Source organism: Cetorhinus maximus, chromosome 10 (genome assembly GCF_964194155.1).
Source record: "Cetorhinus maximus chromosome 10, sCetMax3.hap1.1, whole genome shotgun sequence".
Classification (NCBI taxonomy): Eukaryota; Metazoa; Chordata; class Chondrichthyes; order Lamniformes; family Cetorhinidae; genus Cetorhinus; species Cetorhinus maximus.
The window spans coordinates 134956790-134982847 of NC_135888.1; the positions used below are offsets into that span (position 1 = coordinate 134956790).

Sequence of the window (26058 nt, forward strand, 5' to 3'; positions counted from 1 at the left end):
GCCGGAGTCACTATTTTATTTGTCTAAAACCCTCTACGGGCTCCATGTAGATTGGGAAAATCAAATTGGCAGAGGTAGCCAGGAGCAAGAGTTCATAGAGTGTATTCGAGACAGTTTCCTAGAACACTATGTGTGTATCCAACCAGGCTATTTTGGACCTGATAATGTGTAATGAGACAGTTTTAATAAATTATCTCAGAGTAAAATATCTCTTAGGAAACAGTGACCATAACATGGTGGAATTTAGCATTCAGTTTGAGAGCAAGAAACATAGTTCGGGAAAAACTGTGCTGAACATCAATAAGGGTAATTAGAAAGGAATAAGGACAGAGTTGGCTGCAGTCGACTGGGAAAGGAGTTGAGCAGAAAAGATGGTTGATGACCAATGGCAGACGTTTAAGAAAATAGTTCATGACTCACAACAAAGATATATCCCAGTGAGGAAAACGGGTTGTAAGAAGGGGATAAACCAACCGTGGTTAACCAAGGAAGTTAAGGGTAGTATCAAAGCGAAAGCAAAAGCATACACCGTGGCAAAGTTTACTGGTAAGCGAGAGGATTGGGAAAGTTTTAAAAACCAACTGAAGATGACCAAAAAATTAATTAAGAGGGAGAAAACAAAGTTTGAGGGTGAACTAGCAAGTAATATAAAAAGTAATAAAGAGCTTCTTTAAATATACAAAAAGGAAGAGAGAAACCAAAGTCACTATAGGCCTCTTAGAAAATGAGACAGGGGAAATAATAATGGGGAACGAGAACTTGGCAGAGGAGTTGAATAAATACTTTGCACCAATCTTCATGGTAGAAGACACTAATAGCTTATCGAAAGTATTAAATAATCATGGGGCAAAAGTGGGGGGAGGAAATAAATACAATAGGTATCACTAGAGAAAATGTACTAGGGAAGCTAATGGGGCTAAAGTCCGATAAGTCCCCTGAACCTGATGGGTTGCGTCGTGGGATATTAAAAGAAATATTTGCAGAGATAGAGGATGCACTGGTAGCAATCTTCCAAGAATCCTTGGATTCTGGGAAAGTCAAAGAGGATTGGAAAACTGCCAATGTGACACCCTTATTCAAAAAAGGAACGGAAACAAAAACAGGCAACTATAGACCAGTTAGCTTAACATCTGTCATTGGGAAAATGTTGGAGTCTATTATAAAGGAGGTAATAGCAGAGCATTTAGAAATGCATAATATGATCAAGCAGGCTTAGCATGGCGTCATAAATGGGAAACCATGCCTGAAAGATTTATTAGAACCCTTTGAAGAGGTAACAAGCAGGATACATAATGCAGAACCAGTAGATGTAATATATTTGGATTTCTAAAAGCCGTTTGATGAAGTACCACACATAAGGCTAGTTAATAAAATAAGAGCCCATGGTGTTGAGGGTAGTATATTAGCATGGGTAGAGGACTTGCTAACTAATAGAAGACAGAGAGTTGGGATATGGGAGGCATTTTAAAGATGGCAACCTGTAGTTCGTGGAGTGCCACAGGGATCAGTGCTAGGGCCACAATTATTTACAATATGTATAAATGACTTACATGAGGGGAATAAAAGTACTATCACCAAGTTTGCGGATGACACAAAAGTAGGTGGAAAAGCAAGTGGTGATGATGACGCAATGAGACTACAGAAGGATCTAGGCAGGTTATGTGAGTGGGCAAAAACGTGCCAGATGGAATATAATGAAGGAAGTTGTGAGGTTATGCATTCTTGCCGGAAGAATAGGGGAGCTGAATATCATTTAAATGGAGAAAGACTGAACAACGTTGCAGCACAGAGGGATTTAGAGGACCTCGTGCATGAATCCCAAAAAGTTAAGTGTAATAGGTGAGGCAAATGAAATGTTGGTATTTATTTCAAAGAGAATAGAGTTTAAAAATAGGGAAGCCTTGCTAAAACTGTACAAGGTGCTAGTTATGCCATACCTTGAATACTGTGAACAGTTTGGTCCCCTTATTTAAGGAAAGATATGCCAGTGCATTGAAGGCAGTCCACATAAGTTTCACTAGGTTGATCCCGGGGATGGAGGGATGTTTCTGTGAAGAGACGTTGCGTAGTTTGGACCTGTACTCATTGGAGTTCAGAAGAATGAGAGGCGACTTTGCTGAAACACGTAAGAATCTTAGGGGACTTCACAGGGTAGACGCTGAGAGGTTGTTTCCGCTTGTGGGAGAGTCGAGGATCAGAGGGCATAATCTCAGAGTAAGGGATCGCCCATTTAAAACAGAGATGAGGAGGAACTCCTTCTCTCAGAGGGTAGTCAATCTATGGAACTCCTCACTGCAGTGGGCTGCAGAGGCTGGGCCGTCAAATATATTCACGGCTGATATAGACAGATTTTTAATCAGTCAGGGAATCAAGGGTTATAGGGAAAAGGCCGGAAAGCGAAGTTGAGGATTATCAGCTCAGCTATGATATCATTGAGTGGCCGAGCAGGCTCGATAGGCCACTCAATGACCTGCCTTCCTTCTTCCTTAACTGAGGTTTCCCACCCACGGCGGTTGACAGGGCCCTCAACTATGTCCGGTCCATCTCCCACACCTCTGCCCTCGCACCTTCCTCTCCCTCCCAGGACCATGATAGGGTCCCCCTTGTCCTCATTCTTCACCCCACCAGCCTCCGCATTCAAAGGATCATCATCCGCCATTTACGCCAACTCCAGCAAAATGTCTCCACCAGACACCTTCACCCCATCCTGTCGGCATTCTGTAGGCACCGTTCCCCCCCGGGGCACTCTGGCCCACTCCTCCATCACCCCCAACACTTCAAACCCCTCCCACAGCACCTTCCCATGCAATCGTAGAAGGTGCAACACCTGCCCCTTTACTTCGCCCCTCCTCACCTTCCAAGGGCCCAAACAATCCTTTCAAGTGAAGCACCGCTTCACTTGCACTTCCCTCAATTTGGTCTACCGCATTCCCTGCTCCCAGTGCGGTCTCCTCTACATTGGAGAGACCAAACGCATGCTGGGTGACCACTTTACGGAACACCTTTTGTCTGTCTGCAAGCATGACCCAGACCTTCGTGTCGCTTGCCATTTCAACACACCACCCTGCTCTCATGCTCACATGCCCTACCTCGGCCTGCTGAAATGTTCCAGTGAAGCTCAAGTCAAACTGAAGGAACAGCACCTCATCTTCCGATTTGATGCTTTACAGCCTTCCGGACTTAACATTGAGTTCAACAACTTCAGATCATGAACCCTCTCCTCCATCCTCACCGCTTTTTGATCACCTATTTTCAAATATTTATTTTTGAATTATTATACTTATTTTTCCCATCTATTCCTATTATTATTATCATTTTAAAAATGTGTTCCCATTCATTGATTTATCCCCATCTTTTGGCCTATTTCGATCTTTTCTCCCACACCCACCCACCCCACCCACATTCGGGCCATCTGTCACTTGCTCTTCATGCTTTCTACTCTTGATGTCACGATTAGCACCTCATTTAGCCAGTATCACCACCATCAACACCCCTTCGCTCTTTTCTTTATGACATCTTTTACAATCTCTCTATTTCCTCCAACTATCGCTGGCCTTCTATCCAGCTTCATCTGTCCCAGCCCTCTTAAACAGTATATAATTCACCACATTTTTACTTCCCTTTAGTTCTGAGGAAGAGTCATACGGACTCGAAATGTTCACTCTGTCCTTCTCTCCATATGTGCTGTCAGGCCTGCTGAGTTTTTCCAGCAATTCTTGTTTTTGTTTCCGATTGCTAGCATCCGCAGTATTTTGCTTTTATGCAATCTTCTATATTGTTCTGCTTCTATAATGGCTAATATTATTTCAATGTGCTTATGTGGCTTTATTGAAAATAGAAAATGCCTATATTTCATGGCTGTCATTTTAAAGCACCTATCCTATACCTTCCACCATATTTTTATTATAACTTCTCTCCCTTATGTATACCAGGCCCCATTCAAGTGATGAATATTATTTGCATCAACCACCCCATGTGACTGGGAGCTCCTGTCTTCACAGATTATCTTACGCTGAGTTCTCAAGGGCGATTAAGGATGGGCAGTAAATGCTGGCCTAGCCAGCGATGCCCACATCGCATCAATGAATAAAAAAATCAAATGGCATTTACAGAGAAACAACGTGTTCAATGAAGCTCAGTTTGAGTTCTGCCGGGGACAAATGGACACTGACTGCAATACAGCCTTGGCTCAAACTTGGACAAAAAGGCCAAACTCAAGAGGTGAGCTGATAATGGCTGCACTAGACATCAAAGCAGCATTCGACCCAGTGTATTATCAAGGAGCACTAGAAAAAATGAAATGAATGATGATCGGGGGAATACTCTCCACTGGTTAGTGTCATACATAGCACAAAGGAGAATGATTATGCTTGTTGGTTATCTCAACTCTAGGATATCACTTCATGAGTCCCTCAGGGTGTTGCCCAGGGGCAATCCTCTTCAGCTGCTGTATCAATAACCTTCCCTCTTTAATTAGGTCAAAAGTGATGATGGTTGCATCAACCTCCTCAAATACTGAGGCAGTCCATTCCGTAAGGCAGCAAGAGCTGAACAACATCTAGGCTTGGAATGCTAAGTAGCAAGTAACATTCACGCCACATATTTGCCAGGCAATGCCCATCTCCAACAAGAGGAAATCTAATAATCTATTCTTGTCGTTCAATGGCACAGCCATTGCTGAATCCTCAGCAACAGCGTCCTCGGGATTAGCATTGGCCAGGAGCTTAACATGGCTAACCAAAAAAACGTGTTGAGACAAAATTCTTGTCCAAGGATCGATATTCTGGGGCGAGCAGCTCATCTCCTGACGCCCACAGCCTGTCCAGCATCTATAAGATACAAATTGACAATGTAATAGCACACTTGACTAGATGGGTGCGGCTTCAGCAACACGCAAAAAGCACAAAAGAATCCAGGACAAAGCAAGCTGCTTGATCGGCGAACCATCCACCAACTTAAATATTCATTCATTCCACCTACGACCCATACTGGCAGCACTGTGTACCATATATTTACGAACATACGAATTAAGAGCAAGAGGAGGCTACTTGGCGCCTCGAGCTCGCTACACCATTCGATAAGCTCAAGGGCTATCTGATTGTGGCCTTAATTCCACTTTACCGCTCACCCCTGATACCCTTTGACTCCATTGTTAGTCAAAATTCTAATGCATCTGCCTTAAAAATATTCAATGACCCTGCCTCCACTGCTCCATGGGAAGGGAGTTCCACGGACTCAAGGGCTTCTGAGAGAGAAACCAACATTTCCCCACATCGCTGCCTTAAATGGGAAACGCCTTATTTGTAAATTGTGTCCCTCAGTTCTAGCCTCTACGACAAGGGGAAACATCGTTTCAGCATCCACTCTCTTATATCCCCTCAGGATCTTATATGTCTGAATAAGATCGCCTCTCATTATTCTAAATGCAAATGGATTCAGGCCCAACCTGTCCAACATTCCCTCATAAATAACGTCCCTAGCAGAGGGATCGGTTGAGTGAACCTTTTCTGAACAGCTTCGAATGCAGTTATGTCCCTTCTTAAAGAAGGAGGCCAAAACTGTACACAATATTCTGGATGTCATCACGCCCTGTACAGCTGTAGCAATATATTCACATTTTATGCTCCATCCTCCTTCCAATAAACAACAACATTTTATTTTCCTTTCTAATGATTTGTTGCATCTGCATACAAACGTTTTGTGCTTCATTTATCGGGACACCCAGATCGCACTGTCCATCAGAATTTCTGCAATCTGTTTAGATAATATGTTGCTTTTCTAGTCTCCCTGCCAAAGTGGCAACATCACAATTTCTCATATTTAACTTCATCTGCCATTTTTCCCCACTCATTTAGCCTATTTAGCTTTTCAGACTCCTTATGTTCTTTTCACAAGTTATCTTCTACCTATCTCTGTGTCAACAGCAAAGTTAGCAACCATACATTCGGCCCCGTCATCCAAGTCATTGATACAAGATACATTACAGCGCCTCACAAAGCGCCCTTCTACAGCACCTTCGAAACCTGCGACCTCTACCACCTATAAGGACGAAGGCAGCAAATGCATGGTAAGAAAGTCACCTGCAAGTTATCCTAAAAAACACATGCTATCTTTTCTTGGTTGCAGCGACGTCAAAATCCTGGATCTCCCTTCCAACACAGCTCTTGGTGTATCTGCACCTGTTGGGCTGCAGCAATTCAAAACGCGGTTCGAAACCACCTTCTAAAGGGCAATTATGGATGAGAAACAAATACTGGAATTTCCAACGACGCTAATATCTGAAGAAAGAATAAAAATATGTGCTAGCCCAAATAACTTATGTTTATAATGAAGCACAGTTGTTCCGTCACTGAGGTGGGGCATTACTTCCGCTTGATGCTCCTCGAAGAAATCGCTCGGAGCTCTTAGCTTATCTCTGTGTTCAGGAAAATCCATTTCTCCATTTTTCTACCTGGCCTCTGACATGCTGCAGCATTTTTAAGAAGTCTCCGATATCACAACTTATCAAAGGTCTTCTAAAAGTTCATGCATATCCCACTCTTACGTCCTCTCTCGGTTAATTCATTTCAAAAGATTCCAAAAGAGAGGAATCAGTAAATGTGAAGTTTCTTTTGGACACGTATAGTATATGGATACTAATAAATGGATCCCTCAGACATATCCTCCTTAGTTTTTTTTAGTATTTCAGTGCAATCCATTTGAAACCAGTTTCCGTATTTTCTCAAGTAAAATCCATCGAGTATTGGACTTCCTATTTCACATTCTCAATTTCCACTATGAAGCAAGGTGGCTGCTGACTTCCAACAGACCTTATTGACAGATGCGAATAAGAACAAAAGATAATAAAAAAAAGGACCAGCCTTCGTCTATTCCGTCGTTCAGTAAGATCATCACTGATCATTTACTGCAACTTGATCTTCCCACATTATCCCCATATCACTTTATTTCCTTACAATCCAGGAAAACGTATATATCCAAGTTTTGAATGTACTCAAGGGCTGGCCAGTAGCAGCCCTCTGGGGTTTTTTGCCACAGAAGATTATAATACTACGGCACAATTGGTTTCTTACATTTTGCAGTCGAGAATTAACTCCGGCTCCGTCGTTCGAATTAGCTTCATCACAACGCAGCCAAATTTACCCTCCATGGGCAAAGGTTACTCAGTAGGCAAAAATGACCGCAAGCTATGAATATATGGGTGCAAATAGTGCGTTTTTATGTACAGAACGTATGTTCGACACTAGGTTCATTAGTTGAAAACAACAAACCTGTTTTTTTTCTTTTACTACACACGTCCGTCGTAAGTTTGATCTTCACATCGATATCGTGAATTAGCTCGTTGGACAATATGCTGTAATTTATTTATTTATTGACCTGATAATTTTTGAATTCTAATTATGTACTTTTCATGCCTCTATCATTTTATTAGAAACCATAGCAGCAATTTATTTTTTCACCACTTGTGTCATTGGATTTTATTTACTCTGATTTTGTGGCGCTGGTTTTAACACTCAGAGGTTGACCTAGGGAAAGCACCGCATTTCAAGGTTGCACACTGAACACAGGCAATTTCAAAATACAGCAGATGACAAATGCCTGGATCTTAAGCATGTTACTCTTCACGGTCAATAATGATAACATATAGTTGTTTGGTAGGACATGACTTGAGTGTTGCCTAATAAAGAGTTATGCTTGTTGAAGCATTCCATCTTGCACTCATCAGTCAATTCGCAGGATAACAAATGTATGGGGAAAAAATAAATTTATACTGCATGGGAAGAGCGCGCTGATTGGTTGGCAAGTGGACTCTGAATGGTAGAGGCGTTGCCATTGAGAAGGCACCAGTTGAAGACGGCTGGCATTTAACTGCCAAGCAATTTTTAAAATTTAATCCAGGCAGCTTGAATCTGATTGGTCAAAGAATTGCCCCGTGGAATGAACCAGCGAATGGCAGTCACTTATTTTATTTGGCTGAAACAGGCACAAATTCTTTCTGTCTGCAAACATCAGGGCCCTGTGTATTAATACACAGGACACGCAAATGCCCCACACTGTCAGCCTGCCTGACAACCTGAAATTGGTTGTCAGCGTAATTCTTAGCACACTGAGGATTCTATAACAAGTGATGCCCAATCGCTGAATCACACCTAACGTTGGGAAACTGTGTTTTAAATTTTACATGCACGGGCTTGTTGGGTACAGTCTGTACCTTACCCATTGTGAACAGCGGAAGGGACATGCTGGTTGACATGTTCTGCCAGTCTTTGGGACATACGGCCTACATACCTAGCATCACACTGGCACTGAAGTTCATACCACATTACTCATTTATTTGATAGGCAGGACGTTTAATTGGCTTTATGGCATCATCCCATTAGTGGTGAATGCCATTTATGCTGCTACGGCATAGACTCAAGATGAAAAGCTAATTTCACCTGCTGCTCAAAAGTTTGAGGTTCCTTGTCCTTCCAGAGTAATCTGAGGTAGACTGGGCCTCAGGCCAGTTCATCAGTTTGTGTCATATACAGCATGAAATGATCTGATCAGGGGAACCAATATTTTTATTTTTAAAAAATTCATTCAAGGGTTGTGGGCTTCGCTGGTTAGGCCAGCATTTAGTGTCCGTCACTAATTGCTCTTGAGAAGATGGTGGTGAGATGCCTTCTTTAACAACTGCAGTCCATGTGGTGTAGGTACACCCATATTGCTGGTTGGGAGGAAGTTCCTGATTTGTTTCCTAGCAACTTTGAATGGACAACAATATATTTCCAAGCCGAGATGATGAGTGGCTTGGAGGGGAATTCCAGGTGGTGGTGTTCCTATGTATCTGATGCCCTTGTCCTTTTGGATGGTAGTGGTCGTGGGTTTGGAAGGTGCTATTTGAGGAGCCTTGCTGAGCTTCTGCAGTGCATCTTGTAGATGGTACACACTGCTACCACTGTGCTTCTGCGGTGGAGGGAGTGAATGCTTGTGGATGGCATGCCAATCAAGCTGGCTGCTTGGTCCTGGATGGTGCGCTGTTGGAGCTGCAGTCATCCAGGCAAGGGGCGAGTATTCCATCACCCTCCTGACTTGTGCATTGTAGATTGTGGGCAGGCTTTGGGGTTAGGGTTAGGGTTAGGGAGGTGAATTACTTGGCACAGGATTCCAAGCCTATGGTCTGCTCTTGATACGACGGTATTTATATGGCTATCCCAGTTCAGTTTCTGGTCAATGATAACCCCCTCCTACCCCAAAGGATATTGCTAGTGGTAGATTCAGCGATGGCAATGGAATGAATTGTCGAGGGGCATGGTTAGGTTCTCTGTTGCTGGAGATGGTCATTGCCTGGCACTTGTGTGGTGCGAATGTTACTTGCCAGTTGTCAACCCAAGCCTGGATATTGTCCAAGTCTTGCTGCATTTGTACATGTACTGCCTCAGTATCTTATGAGTCACGAATGGTGCTGAAAATTGTGCAATCATCAGCGAACATCCCACTTCTGACCTTATTATGGAAGGAAGGTCACTGATGAAGCAACTGGAGATGGTTGGGCCTCGGACACTACCCTGAGGAACTCCTGCATTGATGTCCTGGAACTGACATGACTGATCTGAAACAACCACAACCATCTTTCTTTGTGCTACATATGACTCCAACCCAGATACCGATTAACTCAAGCTTTTGTGGGGCTCCTTGATGCCACAGTTGGTTACATGCGGCATTGATGTCAAGGGCAGTCACTCTCAGGGTGCCTTTGATTCACCCTATTTCAGCACCAAGCTGGCATGGTGAGCAAATGGCTTAGGCCCTATTTATGAGGTTGCCGATAAGGCCAATCTTATAGTGTGCCAGGATCCCAACACGTGTATTGAGAAGTGAAGGTTGACTTGCGGTAGACTATGGTAGAGAATCCCCCGGCAGATTTCTCAACCAGCACTTCAAGGAAGGTAGTTCATTTGGCTGCTGCATTTCAAAGTTGAATTTGAACACAAAATGGTATCCATTGTAAGGAAATTACTACATGGAGCTGCAGATTTAAATATAGCAAACGTATCATCTACATATCGGAAATATGCAGGGGGTATGAGGTTATGTGTCATTCCATCGAAGACACATTTCTCAGGGAATCTCTGCGCTTCAGTCGAATTTCTTTTGGGGAGCCTTACTTCATTTCGATCATTTGCACAATTTATGTTACGATATCTATTCAATATCTAAGTCAGGATAAGGATTGTTTCTAGGCAGTAAGGCGACTTCTCAAAACCTTTCATTCGGCTTTAGTATTCATAAATAAGCAACGATATATGTTTATATAGCTCTTATATATCGCCTTTAAAGTAATAAACGTCCCAAGGCGTTTGTAGGAACATAATCAAGTAAATTTGGCACTGTACCACATACGGAGATATTAGAGGAGCTCAAAGAAAAAGCTTGGCCCGGCCTAATGACATATACCAGAATTCCCTATGTATAGTTATTTTCTTTCATTTTGGATGTTGGGTGGTCGGAACGAGGTCATTCACCCGACTGAGAACAGGCTTCAGCTGCCGATGCGCTCATCTGATAATGTTGCTGAGACATTTCAGTGCTTTAGAGTGTTAACACCAACTCTATGCTTAATGTTTTCGGGAGGAGCGTGCTTGGAGCACCTGCGAGTGCTCCCATGCTGGTGATGATGTCATGAGGCTCAAGGTTCTCACCGCATTTGAGGTACAAGGACTTTCTTTCATAGGATTTTAGTCATTGGTGAAATTGGAGGGCGGCCTGCTTCTGGTGAGATGGCTGAGGTATCATACTGGGTGACAGGGTGAAATGATCACGGAGATTTTAAGGTGTATTGGCGAAATGCGAGGTGTTTGGGGCTGGGGTTGCACACTCGGGACCTTGGTAAACGTCATCAGGGGGCACAAGTTTTCGTTCATAGATTCAAAGTTGCCACGGAGTTAATGAATGCATGTCTCGCCGTGTGGAAATGTATCTGAGTTAAGATTTAGACGTGACGCTTTTCATAATGTGCTAACCGATGACCCCCAACCTAAAATAATTCCGTTCCTTACAGGAGAAGCCTCTTCAGTGCTGTCTCCATCAGAGAATATTGAAAAACCTCCACCCTCGTCTGAAGATCAGCACTGGAGTGTGCACGGTCACATCAACTCTCAGCATTCAGCACCATCGCAGGTACTGGCACTTCGGCAGGAATCAATGTCTCAGACAGGGGTAATATATCTACTGGTGAGGGCACTTCACTATCGTAATTGCAGCTTACAGAGAGTGTGGAGAAGGAGTCCTCAGGCAGTTCGAGAAGTCCCTGGGGTGAGCTAGAGTCTGGATCACAGTCAGATGATGAGCCTCTGGAGTCGTCCATAAGGCTGCATTTGCAGGATGTGCAGCACGAGATCCATGAAGATATTGCTGATTTGCTAGAGGGGTTGCCTGCTCTGGCCAGGGTTGTGGAGGTATCCATACAGGCCGTTTGCACTGTGATCACCCACTCTCTAGAGTGCCGAGCCTCCACCAATGACAGACTGGCGACTGCCCTGGAGAGGCAAACTGATAGCAGATGCGATTGTCAGGATACGCTCTGACCTGCACACCATTGCCCTGACTCTGAGCTCAGGCGCTCAGGCCCATGGTGACAGGGGAACTGGAGGCTTGGTCGCCCACCCAGGTCCTGGAACTTCACCTAATGGTGGGGGACGAACAGCTACAACCTCCTTCTGTGAGCTTCTCTCCTGGCACTTACGAAGGGGACAGCATCGCTTCTGTCCAGCAGCCATTGACACAGGCCTCCACCAGTGCCATGGTGTCTGAAGACTCAAATGTCTTTGTGCAAGAGTCTCCTGAGGTGGATGGCATCTCGAGGCTTAAGTCATGCAGGACGGCCGCCAAATTTATCCAGGGCCAAGAATATGGTAGATACGATGCCGCTTTCCAGTACAGCCAAAAGCGAGGGGGAGCACTGTGTAAGCATTTCGGTCATTATTCACATTACTCACAATGAGGAGCACAGAGGCAAGACCTCTCATTGTCAATGTTTTTTGTTTGCAAATTGTTCTCACTAATCTGTAAATTCACATTTCCTCATCCTTGTGTTCTTTTTTCTAGCTGGGAGATGTGGGACCTGTGTCTGTGTGTGAAGGTAGGATTTCCAAATTTGAGGGAGGGCTGAAAAAGATTCCTGTGGGTTATTGGAGAAGTGTGCCTTGTGAAGGCTTCAGGATTTGCTCATTGTAATTCGGAGATGGGTCGATCTTTTCTCACTTATGTGATGGTGTTTGGCAGGGCTCTACAGAAACCATTGCTGTATTACGGCTTCCCTCGTCTTGCAGCCATCTGCCCACTTCTGGCCAAGCACGTGATCCGTGGCATTGCTGTGTTCCCCTGCCTCACCCTCAGGTGACTGACCCAATCTGGCCTTTGATCATCCTCCAAAGTGGCTCCTCTTTGCGTATTATATTGTGGACGACATGGCAGGCCAAGTCTTCAGGGAGGCCCATGAGTGGGAGTACTGCAAAGCACCCGCTTACCTGAGTCGCCCGAAGTCATCACGCCCGATATTATCAGTTATTCAGTGCACTAACGGACCACATCTAGTTTACTGAATACAGTATTGGTCACCTTATTTAAGGAAAGATTTAAATGCCTTGGATGCAGTTCAGGAAATGTTTGCAAGACTAATTCTTGAAACGGGCGGGTTGTTTTATGAAGAAAGGCTGGACAGACTAGGCTTGTATAGGCTGGAGTTTAGAAGAGGCGACTTGATTGAAACATATGGGGACTTGACAGGGTGGATGTGTAAGATTAAAGCCCATTGGATTAGGGGTAATATATTGGCATGGGCCGAGGATTGGTTAGCAGACAGGAAACAGAGAGTAGAAATGAACGGGTCTTTTTCGGAAAATTGGACATTTAAAAACCAGGACTTTGAACTGGCGTGATATCGGTTAATGTGAAGGATGTATATATCTATATATAAATATATATATACACACACACACACACACACACATATATATATATATATATATACTTATAAATAGTTGTGTTAATTGATGTGTCTGGTAATATAATAGTGTAAGTAGATAAATAAGTATAGAAGATAGTATAAGATCGGTTGATAAAAATGAAGCCATCTTTTTAAATTGTGACTATTCATTTTTTAATAAGGAGGAGGATGTCAATAATATATAATAATTCTCATAATGTTATTGGAATTTATTGTAACTTAGAGTAATAATGGGATGCGCCTATGTGCCTATATATGTCTGTATGTTTTTGAGACTTAATTGAATAATAGGCAGCTAGTCTGGATGCTTTGATTTAAGAAGAGAAGTTAGGTTTGAGATGCTAATTAGGTTAACATGGGGGAAGTTTAAAATGTAAGGTGAAAGAACATTTGCATTTCAAATAAGCCAGACTAGATTGTTTTCAAAGGAGGGATGAACTGTGCAATCTAGCCAGGTGAAGCAAGTAACAGTGCGTTTATTTTTCCCAAAAGTTACTGGTAAAACTTAGTGCTATGAGAGGTTTCTAAATCCAAATACATAGTGAAACAATGGGTATTTGTATTCAAATGGGAAAATATGTACAAAGGAGAGAAGGCTGTAAGGGCATCCATTTTAAGACCTTACAAGTGTACAAAGCCTTCAGCAACTATGCCTCAAGCTGCTGTTTTCAAAGGACTGAATATAATAAAACTCACTTTGAATTCGAATTGTTCAGTGTATCATGTTTTCTTTCCTTGGTCTTTAAAAATTTATATATCTTACTGTTGCCTTAACGAAAGTGTAACTGGCAATTGGATTGATTAGGGGATTTAATCAAGGGGTAAAATGGGGCTGGGGGGCGTGAGGATTCGGGACCTTTTTGACCCAACCCTACAAGGTAATATCTAGAACGATCATGATGACGTCGGGAAAGCCACTTGACGTCATCACGCCCGACATTATCAGTTATACACTGCACTAGTGAGACCACATCTCTACTGGCCTACAGTATTGATCACCGTATTTAAGCAAGGATGTAAATACCTTGACCCTTTTAAAAACTATGTATCTTACTGTTGCCTCATCGAAAGCGTAACTGGGATTTAATGAAGGAGAGGAAATAAAGGCAATAACTATCATTAGCAAAAAATTAGCTAGGGAAACTAATAGGGTTAAAGGCCGTTAATTCCCTCGACTTGATGTGTTGCTTCCCGGGATTTTAAAGGAAGTAGCTACACAAATATTGGATGCACTGGTAGTAATCTTCCAAGAATTCTTAGATTCTTGAAAAACCCCAGATGATTGGAATACTGCCAATGTAATGCCCTTATTCTAAAAGGGAGCGGGACCAAAACATGTCGTTGGCTTAACATCCGTCTTTGGGAAAATGTCTGAGACTATTATAAAGGATTTTAAAAGCAGAGCATTTCGAAATGCACAATATAATCAAACAGAGTCAGCATGGCTTCATGAAGGGGAAATCATGTCTGACAAATTTATTAGAATTTTTTGAGGAGGTAATAAACAGGATAGATAAAGGCGAACCAGTAGATGTAATATATTTGGATTTCCAAAAGGCATTTGATAAGGTACTGCACATAAGGCTACTTAATGAGGTATGAGCCTATTGTGTTGGAGGTGGTGCATTAACATGGATAGAGGATTGGCTAAGTAATAGAAGGCCGATAATTGTGAAAAGGGGGACATTTTCAGAATGGTAACCAGTAACGACTGGAGTGCCACAGGGATCAGTGCAGGGGTCATGATTATTTACAATATATATTAATAACTTGGATGAGGGAAGTGAAGGTACTACTGCCAAGTTTCCGGATGACACAAAAATAGGTGGGAAAGTTAGTGGTGAAGATGACACAGAGGAAAATAGAAAGGTTAAGTGAGTGGCAGAAACTTGGCAGTTGGAAGATAACGTGGGAAAATGTGAAGTTATGTATTTTTGCTGGAAGAATAGAGGAGCTGAACATTATGTAAATAGAGAAAGGCTGCAGAAGCTACATGTACATGAATCCCAAAAAGCTAACACACAAGTCCAGCTGATATTAAGGAAGGCAAATAGAATGTTATCCTTTATTTCAAAGGGAATGGAGCATAAAGCTAGGGAAGTCTTGCTAAAAATTATACAAGGCACTGGTTAGACCACATGTAGAATACTGTGATTCCGGGTATGGAGGGATTTTCTTATGTGGAGAGGTTGAGTAGGTTGGGCCTGTACTCTTTGGAGTTTAGAAGATTAAGAGGCGACCTTATTGAAATATATAAGATTCTTAGGGGGCTTGACCTGGCATATGCTGGAAGGTTGTTTCCGCTTGAAGGGGAATCTAGGATCAGAGGGGATAATCTCAGATTAAGTGGCACCCATTTAAGGGAGAGATGAGGAGGAATACGTTATCTCAGAGGGTAGTGAAACTATGGAATTGTTTACCATAGAGGGCTGTAGGGGCTGGGTCGTTAAGTATATTCAAGCCAGAGATGGGAAGATTTTTAATCAGTAAGGGATTCGAGGGTTATGGGAGAAAGGCAGGAAATTGGAGTTCAGGGGTATCAGGTCAGTCATGATCTCAATGAATGATGGACCAGGCTCGATAGGCCGAAAGGGATACTTCTTCTCCTACGTCTTATGGTCTTATGGAGTGGCAGGTGCTGACTAGTGAGGTACTGCAGGCATCAGTGCTTGGGCCCCAGCTTTTCACAGTATTTATCAATGATTTGGATGAGGGAACCAAATGTAATATTTCAAATTTTGCTGATAACAAGGAACTTGTTGGTATTGTGAGGGTTGAGGAGAGCGTTAAGAGGCTTCAAGACGATTTAGACAGGTTGAATGTGTGGGCAAATGCATGGCTGGTGAAGTATAACCTGGATAAGAGTTACGTTATCTGCTTCATTGGGAAAAACACAAAGGCAGAGTATTATTTAAATGGTGATAGATTGGGAAATGTTGATGTACAAAGGGACCTGGGTGTCCTTGTACACCAATCACTGAAAGCAAGCATGCAGGTGCAGCAAGCAGTTAAGAACGCAAATGGTATGTCGGCATTCATTGCAAAAGGACTTGAGTAAAGGAGCAAGGACATCTTGATGCAGCTGTACGTGGCTTGGTGAGGCCACACCTGGATTATTGTGTGCAGCTTTGGCCTCCTTACCTAAGAATGAACATACTTGTCATAAATGGAATGCAGCGAATGTACATCAGACTGATTCCTGGGATGGCATGATTGTCGTATGAGGAGAGATTGGGCCGACTGGGCCTGTATTCACTGGAGTTTAGAAGAATCTAGAAAGGACTTTAGAAGAGAGGGATCTCATTGAAACATATGACATTTTGACAGGGTTGAACAGACTGGATACAGGGATAATGTTTCCTCCGGCTGGCAGTTCTAGAACAAGGGGTCACAGTCTCAGGATACGGGGTAGACCATATAGGGCTGAGGTGAGGAGAAAGCTCTTCTCTCAGGGGGTGGTGAACCTATGGAATTCTGTACCACAGCAGGCTGTGGAGGCCAAGACACTGAATATATTTGAGAAGGAAATAGATAGTTGTTTCGACTCCTGGGGCGTCAAGGGGTATGGGGAGAGCACGGGAATATCGTGTTGAGATAGAGGATTAGCCATGATCATGTTGAATGGTGGCGAGGTCTCGAAGGGCCGAATGACCTACGCCTGCTCATATTTTCTATTTTTTCGATAATTTGACAGGATGCATGTGAAGAGAATGTTTCATCTTGTGGGAAGATATAGAACTAGGGGGTCGCTGTTTAAAAGTTTGGGCTCGCCCATTTAAAGCGGAGATGAGGCGAAGTGTTTTCTCTCAGAGGGTCGTGAGTCTTTGGAACTCTCTTCCTGATAAGGCAGTGGAACCAGAGACTTTGGATATTTTTAAGGCAGAGGTGGATATTTTCCTGGTAAGCAAGGGCGAAAGGTTATCCGGGGTAGGCGAGATGCAGATTTGAGGTTACTATCAGATCAGCCATGATCCTATTAAATAGTGCAGCAGGGCGAGGGTCTGAATGGCCTATTCGTGCTTCTTGTTTGTATATTCGTATTACTCTCCGCTGAGCAAGAAACGGTCCCGTTCATGGAGCGTAAAATTCAGGTCTATATGTCTGTATACGTGTGCGTTTGTGCCTGCTTGTGTGTTTGATGGCGGGGGTTGGTGGGGATCGCGGGTGGTCGGGGCAGTGGTGCAGTGTTGGTGGGGGGAAAGGGCGAGTAGTCTACCGCGTAGTTGCCAAATGCATTACTGATGAAGTTATGACAACCAGCAGTGCCAAAACTACACGTACAATTCGATCTATGTTTACGATTTCATTAGAAATTAGCACAGGAATTTTTCAAAAATGCTTCGGTCACCAAGATTAATGGAAGTATAGAAATGCGTATGGAACAAAGCAGCATGCTTTCAAGTGCTTTGAAGTTTTGTTTATTATGTTAAAACAATTCAGAACTGTTTCGATGGAGCTACACATCGATGATTATAAGGCTAGGTCAAACAATTACAGCAATATAATAATATTCTAGTGTGAAACACTCTACTCAGACTGCTGTAAACATAAAACGTTGTGATTTTTTGCAGTGCTATAAGCTGCGGACACAGGCGCGAAATATCAACAAAAGGAATAGAAGCTTATGTAAAAAAAAATGACCAGTCGCATTAACTGGGACCCACTAAGACCAATTTGGAGAGTGGATGTGATACGTGTAGGACCACTTTTCTTAGCACCAATTAGCGTTTCCAATTCCGATCATGCTATACTGGCTTTCTTATCGTTGGAAGAAATATCATATGCTTAAAGGATAGTGAAACATGGTTTTCCTCATGGCCAATCAATATAATTAAACATCATAGCGATAATATATGGATTTATTTGTAACTATAGCCTACAAACCTGTCTTTATATCAAGATCGAGAGGACTAGAATATAAAAGCAGGGATGTGCTGCTGAGGCTTTATAAGGCTCTGGTCAGACCACATTTAGAATAGTGTGAGCAATTTTGGGCCCCGTATCTCAGGAAGGATGTTCTGGCCCTGGAGAGGGTCCAGAGGAGGTTCACGAGAATGATCCCAGGAATGAAAGGCTTAACATATGAGGAACGTTTGAGGATTCTGGGTCTATACTCGATGGAGTTTAGAAGGATGAGGGGAGAATACTGAACGGCCTGGATAGAGTGGACGTGGGGAAGATGTTTCCATTAGTAGGAGAGACTAGGGCCCGAGGGCACAGCCTCAGAGTATAGGGAAGACCTTTTAGAACAGAGATGAGGAGAAACTTCTTTAGCCAGAGAGTGGTGAATATATGGAATTCATTGCCACAGAAGGCTGTGGAAGCCAGGTCATTGAGTGTATTTAAGACCGAGATAGATAGGTTCTTGATTGGTAAGGAGGTCAAAGGTTACGGGGAGAAGGCGGGATAATGGGGTTGAGAAACTTATCAGCCATGATTGAATGGTGGAGCAGACTCTATGGGCCGAATGGCCTAATTTCTGCTCCTATGTATTATGGTCTTATGGTCTAAGATTTCATCTCATTTGCTGCTTACACCATTAGTCAAATCTTACCATTCACAATATCGGAAAAAGAAAGGAAGGTCATAATTGATTTTATACCAATGAGCAGAGCAAACAAAAGGTTGACGCCTAAGAGTTGAGTGACACTATTTTACCAACGAAGTGTTAACTTGGCGACGTTTTTTTTGGATTTTGGAAATAAAGCAGATGCGCATTGAACCGCTTCGCAGGCTCAAGCGTTTCTCGAATATATCTGAGCTACTATTACGAACTGTTCAACCCGAAGGCAAACTGCCTAATTGAACTAAATACAGGTAAACAATCTCTAAAGTTAATTCAAATCGCCTTTCATGTGATTACCTGAGTACAAGTAGGTTGTTCTACCAGTGAAACAAGCATGCACTCTGTATCTTTGGTACTTCATAAATTGAACACGGTGTTATTTTTCTTATGTCCATTTGCGGCAGCAGCAAAGAATTTTCAGTAATTTTTTTGCAAAAAATTAATTTCGTCAAATAAAAATGTTAAATATGAGCACCTTGTACGTAATTGTATTTAAACTAAAATACTCAAAAACTGCAGTGTAATCAGAATTGATCATTTTAAGTACACACATAAAACCAGCTTAATTTTAGCGCAACACTACTAACTGATTGTTGACGCTTTATTTATATTTTCAGAGGTTACAGTAAACCGCATAATTGTGGGTATACTGCCCAAAAGAAAATGTGACAATTGAGGATTGGCGACTTTCAAAATGTAATTAAATCCAAACCAATCTCCCCAGCTTCCTACATTATGGAAATTTAAAATAGAATGCAATAGAATAATGAACTAATGAATAATAAGTTAGCGTTTCCTTTAGCCTGAAGATTTTAATAGCACAGTTTTAAATAGGAGGGAACATAAATAACTCTGAAATGTCCAGCTTTAAGAGCAGTTGCTGCAGTTATTGGTTGGGAAACGTTGTGTCGCTGTCTACCAATAAGGAGCTGAGACTGTTCCAGAGATCTATCCCCTCCTCCGGCAACGACACAGAAAGTGTCGAGGAGAAAAACAGACGGTGCCTACATTTACGCTGTACGGCTGTGTTCAGAAATCGAGCTGAATTAATTTGTATCTCTCCGTTCAGAATCTGCTTGTAGATGTAGGGTCGACTTAATCTTTTGGTGCTTGAAAAATATTCAGACATTTTGCAGCAAAATCCAGCCCAGAATATGGCGAACGCAATCAGCAGCCTGATCGGCTTTTATTTCCCTTCTTTGTGTGTCGGCTTCGGCACAAGTTCGCTACTCTATTCCGGAGGAGCTGGAGTATGGGGCTTTTGTTCGCAATATCGCTGAGGGTTTAAGCCTAAAGATTCAGGAATTGTCGGCTCGCAAAATGTCGCCTGATCTCTGATACCAGTAAGCAATACATGGAGGTCAGTCTGGAAAATGGGATTGTATTTGTTAATGAACGAATCGACAAGGGAGAGCTTTGTAGACAAAGCTCTATCTGTTCCCTATCTTTTCAACTGGCACTCGATAATCCGCTGGAAATGGATGGTGTTGTAGTGGAGATAGTAGATGTAAATGATAATTCACCTAGCTTTTCAAAGGACGAAGTTTCTTTACAGATTATTCAGGTAATCACACCAGGAGCACGCTTCCATCTTGAGAGCGCGCACGACCCAGATGTGGGCTCGAATGCTATCAGCACTTACCAGATCAGCCCAAACGAACACTTCAGCCTTAAAGTGCAGACTAGCAGCGATGGGAGTATAATTGCTGAATTGTTGTTAGAGAAATGTTTTGACCGTGAGCGACAGACAACATTTCACCTTGTTCTGACAGCCATTGATGGTGCGGTACCTCATAGAACGGGCAGCGTTCAGATAATCATCACTATTATGGACGCGAATGATAACGCACCTGTATTTGATCACGAAACATACAGGACTAATGCTCTACAAAACATTCCCAGAGGCACGTTAGTAATAAAAGTAAATGCTGTTGATTTAGACGAAGGCATAAATGCTGGTCTAACATATTCTTTCGCGAGACACACTTCCCAAAGGGCTCGTGAGATGTTCAAGTTAGACCCGAGAAGCGGGGAGATTAGAGTTGAAGGGATTCTGGATTTTGAAGAATCAAATACTTATGAACTTGGGGTAGAAGCTGTGGATAAAGGTCCATATGCAATGGCAGCACGTGCCACTGTTATGGTCGGATTAATTGATGTGAGTGATAATGCCCATGAGTTAGGGATGACGTCGATATCCAATACTGTCTCGGAAAATGTGCAGCTGGGATACTTGATAGCTGCATTCAGTGTAAGCGATGCGGACTCAGGTGATAATGGGCGTGTTCACTGTGACGTCGATATGAATGTTCCATTTAAGCTACAGAAGTCTTTCAACAACAACTATAAATTGGTTACAAACGATATTTTGGATCGTCAAAAGACCGCACTATTTAACATATCTATCACCGCACGGGACAGAGGATCTCCTCCCCTTGCAGCAAGCAAAGACATACTTGTGTCAGTTTCTGATGTAAATAATAATGCGCCGAAGTTCACACAGGCCTCATACAATGTAGTTGTGATGGAGATCAATAGACCTGATACCTCCTTATTTTTTGTTATCGCTTTGGATCTGGGTTTGGATCAGAATGGAGAAATTTCATTTTCTATACTGGAAAATCGTCAAGAAGGTTTGTCTTCCTATGTAAATATTAGCTCAAGGAGTGGGAAGATTTATGCGCTACTTTCCTTTGACTATGAACAGCGGAAAAATTTCAAGATCAATGTTCAAGCTCAGGATGCTGGATTTCCTCCAATGAGCAGCACTGCCATCGTTATTGTTATTATCCTGGACCAAAATGACAATGTCCCGGTTATTGTTTCACCGTTAACTTGGAATAGTTCAGCAGCCATAGAGATTGTGCCCCAATCTCTATATCCAGGATACTTGGTCACCAAGGTAATCGCGACTGATGCAGATTCTGGGCAGAACATGCGGCTTTCCTTCCAAATTTTGGGAGCCACTGACCCTAGTCTCTTCCGTGTGGGTCTAATCCCTGGAGAAATCAGAGCAGTCCGACGTTTTAAGGAGCAGGACGTCATCATACAAAGAGTGGTCATCATGGTGAAGGACAATGGACAACCGAGTCTATCCAGCACAACCACAATCTTCTTTTCAATTTTGCCCAATGTTACTCAACAACTCTCCTTACGAAGCCACGGACCCAGAAATCTTAAACACCTTTCGCACCTGAATATTTATTTAATCATTATTTTTGGATCAACCTCCTTCATATTTCTTACAAGCACAATTTTTCTGATCGTGTTAAAATGCAAACAGGACAAGCATGCCGATCATTAGAACCCGACAAGTTGTTGTTGCTGCAGGCGGAGGACTTCCATTATTAGGAGAGCTGCCCGCAAAGAAATGATAAATTTTACTGCGGCTAGTCAGGCGCTCCAATTTCTGAAACTTACCACTACTCTGTCTGCTTATCTCCAGAATCATCCAAAACTGTGTTTTTGTCCCTAAAGCCCAGCGAATTCACCTTACCTCTCAATGATTTGAATTATTTTGACCACACGGTCAGAAATTAATGTGTAACATATTTGAGTTGAGCGCGATTAGTGATACTCTACTGCGTCAGGAAATTAATCTATTGAGCACCACTGTTCAAACTTGTCTATCGAAGTGAATCACATGCATAGATATTAATAGTGATGTCTGCATAATTAATTGGCTGCTTGACGTTTTTAGTGCAAGTTTTCTTGAAGCTCGTGCAGGTTTTGAAGCAATATTTCCTCCATATGACTGAAGTTATGAGCGATCATAGAGCTGAAAGCTTAGTTTAATAACCAATGATGTATTATCGCATTTGGTTTTACACTTAAATGTGGTTAGAGGTTAACAGTTTTCAATACATATCATCCGTTTAAAAAGAATCACATTTTATTCCGAGATTGGGTGCAAATTTTTGCATTCAATAAATTTACTTGAAATGGATAGTTCAATCAACTATGATGTTTTCTCCTGGTAGTACGTTATGCCCTGGACACTTGGCAATTCGCAAGGGATCATGCATTTTATTATTTCTGTTGTGCGTACGGTCAAATGCAAGGTGAAAGTGGGCAATCGAAATCGAATCTACTAAATCACCGCCCACTTAATCTCAAATTTCTCTCAGGAACGTTTGCAAGCTGTCAATTATTTCAAACAAACGTGGTGTTTCTGCAATCGTACACCACGTGGGAGCACATGCGATTTGGAGCTGTCGAAATTCGGCTCCCAAAGTAAGGAATTATAGTTCAACAACTTCAGATCTTAAACTCCCTCACCCCATCCCCACCCCGTTTCTCCCCCCTCCCTTTGTTTTTTTTTCAATAATTTATATAGATTTTACTTTTCCCACCTATTTCCATTATTTTTAAATCTACAACTGTAATACCTTGTCAGCCTTTCCACCCCACCCCCACTAGAGCTGTACCTTGAGTGTCCTGCCATCCATTCTTAATTAGCACATTTTCTTAGATAATATCACCACCTTCAACACCCCTTTGTTCCTTTTGTCTGTGACATCTTTTGATTATCTGCTCCTATCACTGCTTGCTTGTCCCTACAACCACACCCCACCCCCCGACAACTTCTCTCCCCCCACCCCCTACCCACCCCCCCCACCACCTTAAACCAGCTTATATTTCACCCCTCTCCTAACTTTACTCAGTTCTGCCGAAGGGTCATGAGGACTCGAAACGTCACCTCTTTTCTTCTCCACCGATGCTGCCAGACCTGCTGAGTTTTTCCAGGTAATTCTGTTTTTGTTAAGGAATTATAGTTCTGCTCGTGCTTACATATTTGCTATTGGCTGTTTGAATATTTTGTGCTGGGAGATTTTTAAAGAGCTTATAGACACTTGCACTTTGGTCACTAAACATGAATATGGCTGTGTTTATTTGCAACTGCTCAGTTGTAGTCTGAAGGCCAGTATCAGAACATTAGCTTGCAACATTAAAATAGCAAGTTGACTTGACACAGACGAACAATAAAGTCGAAGTTACTCATTTTTAGATCTGTACAGTTCTTGTATCTAGTCCACTTTTCATTTAGCAACCGTTGCCTTTGCGAAACATGCTTTTGACAATTCAGCATACGATGAAGATAAATAATCAGGAAATTGCAGTACATCCGATTTTCAACTTCCAAGGTCAAGAGTTGATTACAACATTTAGTTTAAGGACACCTTTTGTTAAAAATAATTTTAAAAAATGTCTAATGTACTTAAGAAAATATCATTACCCAATGGGGTTTTCGAATTGTTGACCCAGGGATTAATTTTCCCATCACGCACCAATTGACCTAGAAAATGCCGAACGGGAAAAGGCATAAAAGCGGTGATATGTTGTGGACTTGAACCATGCAGAATTTATAATGCAAGGTCGCTATTGTTTTCAGTAACTAACTAGTATGAATGCACAAAGTTCGGAGTAATATATTGAAATGAAGGAGTAATTGAAGATGAAAAAGTTCACAGAATATACCAGCCCACATTTGCAATAAAATAACTTGTTAATTGTCTATGCAGCTACAGAGTATTGGTCTCCGTGTTTAAGAAATGATGTGCTTTCCTTGAAGGCAGTTCAACAAAGGTTCAATGGATTGGTTCTTTCGTTAAGACGTTTGTCCTAGGATGAGTAAATTGGCCTATAATCTCTGAAGTTAAAAAATAATGAGAGTTGATCTCATTGAAACTGACAAGGTTCTGAAAGGGCTTTTCAGGGTAAACAGCCAGGGTTGATTCCCTAGCTGGGGAATCTAGACTACGGGGGCAAAGTCTCAAAAGAAGGGTGGATAATTTAGGGCTGAGGTAAGGGCAATTTTTTCACTCGGAGGGTTGTGGATCTCTCCAATTGTCCAACTACGATCTTTGTGCATGCCCCATCTTTGAGCATATTTAAGGTTGAGACAGACATATGGTCGGCCCAAAGGCATCACGAAATATGGGGAGACAGTGGGAAAGAGGAGGTGTGGCGCAAAATCAGCCAAATTCGCACAGAATGGTGGAGATGGATTCAGGGCCTTATGGTCTACGTCTTCTCCTATGTCCAAGTGCTTGTCTCCCACGACTTTTAAGAACGAACAATTATATTAATTACTATTTAGTTTTAACCCTGGATCTTTCATTCATTCGTGGGATGTGGGCTGCATAAGTATAGCCTACATTTATTGTAGGTTTTCATTTACCCTTGAGAGAATGGTGGCAAGACACTTTATTGAACTGAATGTTCCGAGTGTTTAATTTCCACTCAAAGCCCTGTTAGGTAGGCAATTCCAGAATGTTCAAATAGCAACGAAGAAAGAACCACGATATATTTCCAATTTCCAGGATAGTGTGTGACCTGAAGGTGAAATTGATCGGGGCCCTGTCTGCTTGCTGCCCTTGCCCAGTTAGATGGTAAAGATCAACAGTTTGGGGGTGAGGCAATAAAAGAATTTGTGAGGTGCCCCAGTGCACTTTGTATTTGGTAGACGTTGGAAACACAGTGTACCGGTGATGGAAGGGCTGAATGCTTAATGTGGCGGATCGGGCACTTATCACGCAGTTTTATTTGTCTTGGTTGGTGTGCAAGTCATTGAAGCTTGTTAGAGGTGCACGTATCCAGACAATTGGACACATTACGCACTTGACTAGGAGGAAAAGCTTTGAGGAGTCAGAAAGCCATTGAAGAATATCGAGGCATTAACCTGCTCTTGTAGCTACAGGGTTTATGTGGCTCTTCCAGTTATGTTTCTGGTCAAGGGTAACTTCCTATTTGCTGATGGTTGGGAATTCACGATTACAATGGCACAGCTCAAGGGGAGCTGATTAGATTGCATTTTATTGAACATGTTCACTGTTTTGCAGTTTTATGGCACAAATATTACTTGCCACATATTAACTCAAGTCTGAATGTTGTTCCCACCTTGATTCATGCAGTCATGAATTGCTTGACAATATGAAGAATTTCAAATGGAACCGATCACAATGCATTTGTTGGCAAACATCCATGCTTATGATGGAGGGAAGATCATTTCTGAAGCTGCTGACGGTGGATCGGCCTAGGACACTATCCTGAGGAACTCCTGCAGTGATGTCCTCGGGCTGTCGGACGAGGGTGATCGGCCTCCAGGAATCATAATCACCTTCCTTTGTGCTAGGTATGGTTCCAACTAATGGAGAGTTCCGCAACCCCCCCCCCCACCTCCCCCTCCACCCCCCCGCACCCCACCACCAACCCCCCCCCACCCCCCACCCCACCCCCCCCCCCCCCCCACCCACCCCCCACACTCACACCACACTAAACCCGCGCCCCGATTTCTGTTGACTTTTGTCAGGGCTCTGATGCCACGCTCGGTCAAACACTGCCAGGATGTCAAGGACAGCAATTGCCACCTCCCCTCTTCAGTTGTGCTCTTATATCCATATATAGGCCAAGGCTGTAATGAGATCAGGAGATAAGTGACCCTGGCGGGACCCAAGCTGAGCATCAGTGCGCAGGTTATTGCCCAGCTTTCAATTGATGGTTC

At 42.7% G+C, this 26058-nt stretch overlaps 1 pseudogene; it reads left to right on the forward strand.

Annotated features, from left to right (window-relative positions):
• Positions 1-11611: 11611 nt before the first annotated feature.
• LOC144685369 (protocadherin alpha-C2 pseudogene) lies at positions 11612-22094 on the forward strand (annotated as a pseudogene).
• Positions 22095-26058: the final 3964 nt, after the last annotated feature.